The sequence below is a fragment of the Polypterus senegalus genome, chromosome 6 (assembly GCF_016835505.1).
Source record: "Polypterus senegalus isolate Bchr_013 chromosome 6, ASM1683550v1, whole genome shotgun sequence".
Taxonomy (NCBI): domain Eukaryota; kingdom Metazoa; phylum Chordata; class Cladistia; order Polypteriformes; family Polypteridae; genus Polypterus; species Polypterus senegalus.
In genome coordinates this window covers 84,128,355-84,141,155 of record NC_053159.1, presented here as the reverse complement: position 1 = coordinate 84,141,155, position 12,801 = coordinate 84,128,355, and the positions used below count along the sequence as shown (strand labels likewise).

Below are 12,801 nucleotides of genomic sequence, written 5' to 3'. Positions count from 1 at the left end.
TTTACTTTTATTAAGTACAAAATGGTTAATATTTCTAAGGCACTCTTCAGAACTTTGAGAGTCTGCCTGATAAATTTTTAGCTGTCTGGTATTTCATAAAACTGAATGCCTCCCATCCTCAGCAATGTGCTGAGTTGTAAGAATGGACTCAACACCAGCCCTCCCTCCTAAAGACTTATCCTGTACTTGCTCTTCCTTATGAATGGTTGTTTCTGTAGCTGTCCCTGAATTAACATAGTTAAAGTTATATCACAATCTTGCACTTATATCCCGAGCGATTTTTGTGTATTCCTAATTCATCTTCTTTCAAAAAGAAGTAAGAGTGTGAATTCCATAACTGCCTCTTTATGAATTTGATTCTTAGTTTGCATGTTTGTTTGGGAAGAACTGGGAGCTCTCTGGGTGACAGTCAATTTATAGCCCAATGTCTTAAAAAATAGTTGCTAAATTATTTTTATAAAGAATTGATTTTTTTTGTTTTCAAAGTAAGCTAAGAGAGGAAGTGGGAGGGATTGCATAACATAATTTAGTGTTTCTTATATAATGCTAGTCGTGTATTTGTCTATTGTGCTTTAAGGTTTATCTGCCAAAAAAATTGTGCAAGTATTTCCATTTTTTTACCTGTGTTTTTGTAGATCTTTGACCAGATTATTTTCAATCTATGCACCCATCTACATATGTTCTACTTTTTTATTTTTCTGATTAGTATTTCAGAATTTTGACGCTTACAGTATCAGTCATGTGCCCAAGGTGAAAAACATCTAATTGACAGGACAACAGTCAAAAATAAGGAATACTTGTGGCCTTATACATAGTTGCTAACCCAATGGGAAATTTGCAGGCATCAGTCAATTTTCACAGAAGTCTCTTCAACCAGGAGCTAAACCTTGAGAAAAAATCATTGAAGAGAGCCGTTTGTTTAGATTACTGGGAGTTGTCAGTGGAGGCATATGTTTTGATTAAGTTAGATTCACTATAAGTGCTCACTAGGGTCTGCTGGTCTCTTTCTTATGAAGGGCTGCAATAGTCATGGCCATGAACTGCCCTGCTGTGTTGACTACCCAAACTGGCTTTATCTGACTCTTTCATCTAAATTCTGTAGACATGGCTAATCACATCACTTGGGCAGCTGGTTTAAGGCAGTTGCATAATTTTGCCTGGTTTCATTAAAATCCTGTGATAATCTGTACCGCCGAATATGGGTTATTTTTTGAGGTTCTCTAGTTAGACAACCTCATTTGTGTATATCACACATGAGTCTGTGCTTGGCTTACATACTGCCTGATAAAAACACTGAAATATTGAAGGACTGCCATATAGCAAAGTTATATATGTTGTACTGTTGTCAGAATGGTTCTTTTTATAGAATATTGCATGTGTTTTATATTCATACTTCATTACTTGCCATTTAGTTTTGTTATATGTTCTGTACTTTTCTGATGGTGAAAATGCATCAGAATTCTGCTGTCCTTTTAATTTGCAGAAAATAATAATGTAACAAGTTTAACTGACTAACTAAATTGTTCCTAGAAGTATACTTCAAATATGTTTGTTTTTTCTCCCTTTACCCCTGGTCCTAGTTCTAAGGAAGGAAGTAGCTCTACATGTTTTACATACTAAAAGCAAAACACAGTAGAAAATAACAACATAAGATGTTTGATAAGTGACAGGGGACTCAAACCATAAAACATGTATAGTTAGCTAATAGCTAAATTGTCCTAGTATTTCATTTGAATATTTTTAAAAGCTGTTATAGTCTCAACTTTCACTAAATGAATGATTTTGGAATTAAAGATTGCTCTGACCTTTTTTTTTTTTTTTTTATCGAAAAAAGTGCTTTCCCGGGCGTTGTTAAATCTCTTTCTCGCGGGATGTATAACACTGCTCTCGTTGTGCAGCTTGGGCTAAATGCACGTTAAGGAGATGCGGTCGGAACAGCTGCTGGCGAGCTGCGTGCTAGCTGCGTGCTCTGCTTGTCACACTGCGCGTCGATCATTTAAAAGCCTGTACAGCAGCTGTACTTTTGCAACTTTGCATCTCTTCTGCTCGCGTTGTGAAGGCGGGGGTTGAACGCACGCTAAGGAGATGCGGTCGGATCCTCTGCTTGCTTGCTGCTGCTGGCGAGTTATGTGTTCTGCTTGTTGTTGTTTTAAGAGCTGGAAGCACATGAAGTGTGTCTGCCAAAAGCACTCCAACAACTGCTAGGTTAGATGTCCGTGAACTTATTGTAAATTGTTTATAAGTAGGGCGTGATGTGCAAAAGTCACTGTCTCACGGGTTTTACTTACGAAGGTTGTAATGTCTAGTCTCGCGTGTCGTCAAAGTGTCTCTACGAGATGATCACATCTTGTGTGTCATCAAAGTGGTTATGTCTCAATTGCTTCGCTTAAACCCCCCAGAGATGCGCTACGATCCTGCCACTTTGCGTCCCTCCCGCTCTAGTTGTGAAGGGGGGGGAGCGGAATGCTCGCTAAGGAGATGTGGACAGATTAGTTGCTGCTGCCGAGGTGTGTGTTCTGCTTGTCGCGCTGCACGTCGATCATTTAAAAGGATGTACAGCAGCTGTCCTTTTGTCTCAGTGCCTTGTCCTGCATGCCGTTAAAGTGTCTCTTGCGGGACGTCAAATTGTCTTCCGAGAAGATCATGTCTCGTCTCCCTCCCAGGAATTTTTTTTTATAATAAGAGAGAAATTATTCTCATTAGCTTTATAAACTCCTTTTAGAATTGTTAAAGTGTTAGTTTCACACATAGACATATGTTTGTTTGCATAATTAGTTTTTGGTCCTAAAGAGTTGTGGTTCTAGAATTTCTAGACAGCCAAGAAAAGTTTGAGGTGCCAGCTGGGTCACCCCTTTTATTTTCCACAGACAATGATAATGAAAACCAAAAGCAAAATAACCCTCTAAATGCTGTAAACAATGTTGATAAGTAGGTTTTAAGTCAGTTGAAGATGCATCCTTCCATGCCTTCAGTAGGCAACTTCTCAGTGCTGTGGCTGAAGAAGAGGAAGAGCATACTTCAACTCAGCCTGCAAGGAGGTCCTCCAATGCGCTTGTGTTTCAGATGCCATTACCACTGAAATTGTACTATACTTGATACTTTTTGATACCAGGGCAAAAACAGAAATCTCATTCAGTGGGTTTTTATTAAAAAGCCTGCATTTATTGAAGTGAACAATATTGTGGCTTTTTTGGTAATGCAGTATGAACTCTATAAATACAGTAGAGATTCTCCAATCGATTGGCCGCTGAACTAAATTGGTCAATTTTCATCAAAAAAAAACTGTTATTGGTGAATTGGCTGATCACAAAAACCGATGTTTTCTGCCCCTGCTTTTCTAAGCTTTACTGTAATTTAGTTGCAGTCCAGTGCTCTTTATGCAAGGTATTATGATTCGCAGCCAATGTGAAATAATTGGAAAATTAGCCTTTACGTTAAAGAAAGTGAAGTAATAAACAGAAAAAGTTATTTTACTCCTTAATAACGTGCACATATGTTTCTAAACTAATTCCATAATGGGATAAAAGAGGCAATAATGCACTTGCATGTGTGTGTGTGTGTGTTTTTTTTTTTTTTAAAGTACAGTAATAACAAGTGCGATTCATGCACTTGTGGGCTGAATTTCTCCTGTGTGAAAACTAACCTTTTCCAGATATGATGCGGTGCTGCAGCTTTACCACTGTGAGACTTTGTTTTATGTAGGTTGTACTAATACTTTTATCATATAGTTTTGTGCCTTCCGGAGTAATTTGTCTACTTGCTGTCACGCATGAGTGGAATACCAACTTTCTCCGATATTGTAATTATTTGGATCTTTGATACTGAATAAGTCCTGAAATATCAGTTCTTTTGACATCCCTAATCCTGAATGAACAGGACTAGAATGACAAATACAATTTACATGGTGTACATTTAGTGTCTCAGAAGAAATGCTGTCCCTATGTCAGTTATAACTGGTCTGAGTGAGGATGGGCATGAAGTGAGGAGACTGTGCAAAAAGAATCAGAGTGGCATTTTTTATTACTCTTATCATAAAATAACCAATGGCTAAAGGCACACCATTGCAGTGTAATACAAAGAGTGTGGACAGTATTAGTCAGGATGGCTTCTAAGTCAGCCATTATCCTCCTTTCTGACACAGTCTCCAATGAGTGTGTGGTCAATTCTGTAATTTAGCTGACTTCTCTAATGTTTATTTAGACACCTTGCATCCCATGAGCTGGTGTGATTCTCCCATCAGACCACAATTTTGAACATTGTGCAAGTATTAAATCTCACTGTTTTTGTTTAGCAGGTTTTTCTAATACATTTCGCTATTCAGATGGATATATTTAAACAGATTTATTCAGATGAATGTATTTAACCTCCTTAGTGTTATGTTTGCCCCTGGAATAACAAACCAATTTTTTTTTTTCTTTCAACAATTAAAAATGTTATTATGTGTATCACAAACATGTAAATACCTAAATGTCCAAGTACTGACTGAGCCTGAGCATATTTAGCTTCTGCGATCGGGCGCTTTCACACTGGTGTGGCCGTATCTAAGTACTGCGTCCACTAGTGTCCACTTCTTCATGTGATATGTTTTGAAACAGTCAACAACATAGAGCTCAATGTCTCAGTTGGGACAGCAAAAGCGTGTTTCTTTGTCACAAAAATGTTCACCTAAGTCTGTCCAAGGTGCATTTACAGAAAAATATTCAGCAAATAAGGTGAACACTGCATATTCGTTGCAAAAAAATGCTTTGTCAGTTTTCACTGATCAGCCCTAATTCCTATCAATACAATAAATTAAATTGGGATTAGGGGCAAGGTGTGTGTGAGTGAGGTAGAGAGGAGGGGATTCTGAGCTAAAGCCGTGGTAGGAAAACATGTGGTTTTGTCTTAAACCTTGTCATGGCTGATTGTATGTCTTATGTGTTGATTCTCAGTATTCTTTCCATGTTTCTCATATTACTGGAGAGCAGGATTTGTAGCATTTTTCAAGTCTAAAATATTGTCATGCTTATGATTATTTTTTTATTCACTGGAAATTTCTTTGAGAACTTACATATTTAGGCAGAGTAAATAGGTGGTGGTGCTGCTGGCAGTTTATAGGAAAGCGGAGATGTGTCTCATTTTATCAGCTGTTTTATCAAAAGAAATCCTGGTGAAATTGATTTTGACTAGTCAAACACAATACATACAGTCACTAATTAATTTATGTTGCCTTTCTTCAATGATGTGCTGCAAGACACTGGAGCATAAAATGTTACTGCTATTCTCTGAATGGTTTGTTTGTGCTTTGCAAATGGAGTAAAAATATGTACTAGCGTTGTAATTGGTACATGATTTATTATTGTAGGAGCCAATATAATATAAAGCAACTTATAAAACATGTATATTAATAAATGCTTAAGAGTGATTAGTAGGTAATTATAAATGATGGCAAACAAACTTTTAAAGCACTACAGTAAAAGAAGTCTCAAGGTTTTGTGGAAACTAGCCATCCAAGAAAACAGTTAGTTGACCATTGATTAACTGTATTAATGAACTTTAGGTCTGGGATCAGGGTAAAGGAACAGAAGGTCTGAGCAGTCACAAAATGCTTTCTGAATAAGTTTTTTTTTTTTTTTTAGCAGTGCTTAGAACATTCAACACCTGTGGCAGTGTTGATTTTCATAATTCAAGCTACTTGCCCAGATTATAAGTGCTTAATGCTTGGCTGATGCTGTATTTGTCCTCATTTTCTTTAATAAATAAATTATTGAAAAAAAAAATTGTCTTTAACACACTCTGTGATATTTAACATGGAATGTTTATTATTACTGGGAATTAAACAGCATTCAGTGTGAAAGCTAATCAAATAATTTATTATAAAAACTCCACAGTAATGGTCTTATTGATGATATTAAGTGCCTCATACAGGAATGTACAAGTAGATGTATTCCCAAGAATTGTTGGCTCATATTCCAATTAGAGAGTAAGACTGCTGTATTGTATCATTTCCTGTGCACCCTGGTTTGATTCAAGCTTGCTTCCAATTTCTCTGGAATTGATTTCAAAATTGTCATGAAAGGTTACAGTTCTTTGCAACTGTGTAATGGAAATTAGTGGATATATATGGAATGTTTCACCAAAGGTTTATAGATTTTCAGAAGTGATATAACAGAAAAATTGCTTTTTTTTTTTATCTGAACGGCAGCTACAGAGGAGATGCCAGAATTCACCATTATCAAAGCAACGTTGTTTCCATTAGCACCTGTTGTTGCATCTGTATAAAATAAGAGACATAAGAGACAGTAAAACAATGGACAGTCTTTATTAGAAGAGGCAGTCTACAACAGAGGTGGTTCAACAGTGTTCAGTAGTTCCCCATGAGTGTAAGTAACTGTTGTATGGCAGCTTTGCAGTGGTCCGGTGCAGCTAAGATTCACACCGTCAAGAAGATGGTGATATATTTATTTTTATGGAGGAGATCCCAGAGATACTCCCAGCCTTGGCCCGACCTGAACACACTTACAAACATAGACAAAATAATGCACACTGGAATCAAACAACAATTAAAGAATATAATGAAATAAACTAAATAAATGAAAACAATACCACCCGTGTACCCCTACGGCTATATTAAATTAAATACACAAACAACCCCTCACAGCAAAGTCCATGGAAAACAGCACCAGATGTAATGAAGTGATGACTATAGTAAGTCCAGAGATCTGTACATTGAAAGGAAATGAAAAACAGTCCTACCAGTAGTCCCTGAAAAAGGTGAAGATGGGTGGATGGCTCAGGTGTGCTACTTTTCTTGCTGGAAGGCCATGAATCCACTATCAGTCCTCAGCACACAGGTAGACAGAAGACAATCCAGACCCCAACAACAAAACAATCCAGGACACAACAACTAAGTACGGTTAATCCGACAGAAGGCAGTCAGACAGGTACACGGAACACAGATTACAAAAAAAAAAACACCTCTCCAACTTTGGACACCTGCCCTCCTTTTAAGAGCCACTCTGACCACCTTTGACCCCAACAACTCCAGCACCCCAGACAGAAGACCAATCAGAGCCTCTGCTGGGACTGCTGGGAGATGCAGTTTTAACTTATAGTAGCACTGCTACAGCTTTTCTGCTCAAAATACAAAGACTTGTGTTCTTTTAGCCTTTTTCCTTGGCATATCATTTCCAGAAATTGAACTATTTTGGAGTATTCCCATTTTCTTTCAGTCTTAAATGACTAAGTACTAAACTGTTAATAGGCATAACTAAAAGTGAGATTTCTAACTAATATTTCATTTGGGGATTTGAGCAGATGATTGCAGTTTTTGCGTGATTGTGTATTTCTTTTAGTTTCTCTCATGCATATCCAATTAGCAGTGCACAAATCAATGCGCCTAAGATTGAAACTGGATGTTTTTTTCTTGTTATTGTGAAGTTGGCAATGACTTTGTAATTGGCTGATCAGGCTGCCGGTTTTATAATGTAGTGCATGTTAAGCTAGGGGCGTGCACAGTACTGGCAGAGAGCAATAAATTGCAGCTGCTGAAGAAAATACTGGTTTTTGAAAGTGTTTTCAAGTGTCTGATAGTGACTGGATTGCTGTCTGTAGTATTTGAAATGAAAACATGATGTATATAAAGCAAAGACGTTTAGCACAACTAATTTGACTAGACACAGCTGGGTACATCATTCAGAAAAGAAGGAGTAAAACAACTAGGACAGCAAAAAATCTAAGTGTATTACTAATAAAATAATGTAGCAAGTAGTGTAGTAACCAAGCATTTTCTATAGTAGAATGTCTGAGATCCCAAAATTTAATTTATCACTTGGATGCACAGTATACCCTGCCAAGGTAGTGTTAACAGAAATTTATTTCTGTGTCATCACAAATGCAAGCCCCACTGAGAGATAATATCTCTATAACTTTTAGAAGTGACATCTGAAGCTCTCATGTGAGCCCAGTGTTGCTTTTGACCTTGACTGCTTAATGGATTGACTCTGATTTTCACTTAAAGAAAGTTGTCCTACATACTCAAGAACTTTCTGGTATGCTCACAGTTGCTGTCGTCCATCCTACCCCCCACAACCCATTCTCTAAAAGGGTCTGTTATCTTAACCTACAGTAAATGTAAGTAAATTAAAAGGTAAATGTGATATTTAGGATATGCTAAGAAACCCATGACTCCTTTGGGAAAACCGCTGCAGGTTTCAAATCCATCTCTCAGGCGACATGAGACAAAGGTAAAAAAAGGAGTGTGGCCGACTTGTTTGTCACTGATAGTGTGCAGATCCGAATGGCAAGCGTATCAAGTTAATGAGAGAGGTTTTACCCCATTATCAGTTGCTTTGCAAATAGATCTTTGTAGCTGCTGCTGGAATATAGAACTGTGTCTTTAAGAGTATAGTGTAGTGATGGGTGGAAGTGAAGTACTGAAACGTTGGAAGCAATTGTGTCGGAAATTGTGTCAAAGCTTCAAAGCATTTGACAATTACCGTTTTAGTGATTTCTCCTGGCAACTAGCATTAATGTTACACAAACTCATAATCAAGTTCAGTGACATCTGTTAAACTTTTATTTCTTTTATGTTTCACTGCTGTGGATAGGCAATGTAGAGAAAGGCTCATCAGTGGCTTCCAATGTCTGATGTCTAAAAAAAATATAACTAACGCCGACAGACGTAATGTACTATATGACAAATAAGAGTTTAAAATAAAATAACATGCCTCACTGATGGTTCTTTTATAAATATTCCCCTTTTACATTGTATCATTATTATTTCTCATGTTATTAGTATTATTATTAGCCCTCATCTGTCACATTTAAATGAGTGTTGTTTGGGGTGCCACTGCCCTAATGGTGTAGGTTAAAAAAATAAAAATAAAAAAACATAAATTGAAAATAAGCCTTGTCGTTTGTCCTCAAATGTTTTCTTTGTTCTGACTTATGAGTAGATGGAAAATAAAGGTTTAACCCTCTACTTTGCCATAAATATAGGTGAGCACATTTGGGAAAGAAGAGGCAATCCTTAAATTAACTGATGTTATTATTCCCTCAAGTAATGAGATATTTCATATATTAATACTTTACAATATTTTGTGGAGCTTAAAATTAATGGGTTTGCTACAAAGAAAAAATACTGTCACAGTCAAAACTGTTACAAGCACTGATTGTGCCATCCTGTGGCTCGACTGACTAAGGCAGTTACTTTTCGTATTCTGTATGTAGTGGAAACCAGGGTTCAAGTTATAAAAAATTGTTCAGAAGTGATATATGTATAACCTAAATTGACAAAATTATTTTGAGAGATACTGTGGAAGGATCTGTTCTGGAATTTTTCCAACTTAGAATCACCATCAAAATGCAATGACTGATTTGCAGAAGGCAGCTCAGATGTTTACAGTAATCCATTTTCTATTCATTGCCATTTGACGTCTATGAATCCCGTCTTTGACATGGATGATAATAAAGTAGCTGTGGAAGATCAGGCTGAATTTGCTCTGCTAGAATCAAAATTCAAAGGTGTGAATCCTGAGCACATCAGAGAGGCTGATACGGTCCGCAGAACACTGTCATACACACACACAGGAAACTTTAAGGTGAGCACTGTTAGTATTATGTGATTCATACTCTGTAGTTGAAATCTACTGTATTTGTAAATTGTAATGCAAATAAAAGTACGTGCTGCACAACTAATTACCACTGTTATTCAAACAGAAACAGTTCCATGGATATTATTGTGGACACCTTTCTGATGAAAGGAGAACTCTGTGATTTCTACTAAGGTTGGCATTAAACTCGAGTGCTCTGGCAAGAGCAGCAGAATAAACACATATGGACCTGCTTTCAAAAAAAAGCATCTGACTTAATAGAAACATTTGTCCCTCGTGAACACATCATTAAGGTCCAGATAGGCAGATTTAGCTCAATGAACAAGGATTTGAAATGCAAAACTGACATGCGCAGTGGATGATGCTGCCCTCCACCCAGTGCGGTCCAAAGCAGTACATGTAAGTTGACATGCGCAATGGAAATGGCAAAAAGCGCGGTCCGATGCAGTAAGCTGACATGCGCACTGAAAATGAAACATACACTGGTAATGAAGCGTGGAGCTCTGTTTGAAACACAAAGCAGATATGCGCATGGGGACTGAAGCACAGTTTGAAGCATGAATGAAATCTGGAGTGCGGTTTGAAACATTGAGCAGACGTGCACTGGGACTAAAGCATGGAGCAAGTTTCAAAGCACTCAGCTGACATACACAGTTCATAGGACGCATTGTGAAGCCTCGACACATTCAAAGCCATTGTACCGTACATTGTTGTGAGTCTACCATACATTTTACACATAACCCTTTAGTGATATTTTGTAATTTGTATTGACATTACACACTTCAGTTGAAATAGTTTAGTGACAGACTGAAATGATAATTCAGGTAGCTGACAGTTGATTATTGTTATTGTGGCTTACTGTGATTTCCTTTGTCTGATGCATAGTGTCAAAGGTATATTATTATATATTAAGAGTTTCACTGTAAAAGTAGTAAACTTCATATAAGAGTGTTTGGAGACACTGGTGTTGTGCTGAAGTTATGCTGTAGAAAAACATGACATATACTACTGTCCAGCATCCTTAAATGTGTGTCTTATATACTGAAATTGCTACATTTTCTGTGTGCTTTGTAGGAAGTTGTAATTTTCAAGTTTTGCATTATAATTCCTCAGTGTTACATATTAATCGTCAGTACTAACTAATCTTGGTTCACTGAGATTCTGTCATATACACTGTATATGCAAACATTTTAAAGGAAGTGTTTAGTGAACTGATTGTAGCAGACTTGCCATCTTCTTAAAATGACTTAATTTGAATGCTATCGACAATTAATCATAAGGTCAAATATCAAGGAGGCTGTAAGTTTTTGTGGACTGTGCTGTAATTTTTTTTTTGTTTGTGACTTTTTCTCAGTAGAGAGTAGAGAGCGCGTGCCATTAACAATGATGACAACTTTTTTCACATTGTCATTATGGGGTGTTGTGTGTAGAATTCTGAGAAAAAAAATGAATTTAATCCATTTTGGAATAAGGCTGTAACATAAAATGTGGAAAAAGTGATGTGCTGTAACATCTATACATATACAGTATGATCATTTAGAGGGTCACTGCAGAACAGGGCTGTTGTAAAAGGGTTGCCTTGCTTTGATGCTGTTCAGTTTTTCATGACAATTTATAGCCAAAAAATGTCACCATCTTTGATATAAATAAAATTGATCATTAGGCAAACTAGCAGAAGATACCTTGTTTAAAACATGATGTGATATTAATATACTGTTAACCCAACTGGTAATGCTGAAAATGCTTGTCAAAGGTTTTCTAGTAGACAGGTACTATAGTGTTTTCACATATTATATTTCTAGAAATAAAAACTTTGACCCATATTTTTGGACCATTTTTATATTTAACCGAACAGTTTTAAATCTGGCATGTACAGTTGTGGCCAAAAATGCTGCAGTTTCTTCAGATAATGCACTAATTCTTCCTCAAAATGTTATTACTAAATGATTGGTGTTAGGTTATGTATTTATATGTATTTATTTGCATTGGAAGTATACAGAAAACACTGGGGAAAAAAAATCCAAATGCAACCTATTTCTCACAGAAGCCCGAAAAGGGTATTGGCAAAATTATTGGCACTCATTAGAAGTTATTAGAATTAATTGACTTTCAAGCACTTAATACTTGCTATTGGTATTTCCAATCACCTGTCACAAGTTACGGGCTCTGGCAATTTAAAAGTCGCATATTGATCCATTTTAAACAGAGAAAATATGATTTAACTTGTGTTTGGTGTGCCTATGTATACAACACTCTGCATAGAGAAAAGATAGAAAAGTAAACGAATTGTCTGAAGGGACAAGAAACAAAACTGTACAAACGCATAAACAATTACACAGCTACATGCCCATTTCCAGAGATTTTCATGCTCCTGTGTCCACAGTACATAACATTATCAAGAGGTTTAAGGTCCATGGCACAGTAACCAACCTCCCTGGATGTGAATGAAAGTGACAGAATAATGCAAGATTGAACAGAGTTCAAATGGGTGCTGAAAACTGCAAAGTCAAGCATTGTGTTAGCACTAAATTATTAGCTATGTAGATCAATACATATCCCATAGGTTCTTTCTTGACCTAGTCAAGTTATTCCAAGATTTAGTTATTTTTTTGAACAGAATTATGGCATGCTGTACCTATTTTGTGTAAAATAATAATTGAAAGTTCATGTTCCCATTGTTCCCGGGGTCATGTAAGGGTAAATGTCTTGATTTAGTCTAGAAATGCTGCCTGTATCTTTATCTAAATTAGTCCATAACATTTTAGGGGTAGATATTGAGGGAAGAGGAAAGAATTCAGGCAGGCTGCTTTTAATTAAGTTTCCAGTTTGTACATTGTAATATTGTACATAGCAATTTTACACTGCTGAATGCCTTCTATTCATTGAAAATAGGCTGAGGAAGACAGGAATATATGATTATTGTGCATTGGGTAGTTACTATTCACTTTGACTTTATATTAAAGGATTTGTCAATATGTGTAGGGGATACTGTGAAGAAATAATGGGAGGTGAGGGAGTTTATTAATTTTAAATATATTAATTATCTGAACTACAGTGAGAGGAAGGGATGATCGTCTATTAACATCATGTTTGAGGCATTTTTTCATGTTAGGTACAGTAAATTGGGTTTGATGTGATCTTTACGTTTTCTTGTAACAGAATGTATGAATGGAGTAGTAGTAGTAGTAGTAATAATATTCTCATATGT

General features: G+C 36.6%; 1 protein-coding gene across 7 annotated transcripts in view; it reads left to right on the top strand.

Moving 5' to 3' along the window:
* The window catches only part of hdac4 (histone deacetylase 4), a 532,842-nt gene that overhangs the window by 282,118 nt on the left and 237,923 nt on the right, over nt 1-12,801 (top strand). The window lies entirely within an intron of this gene.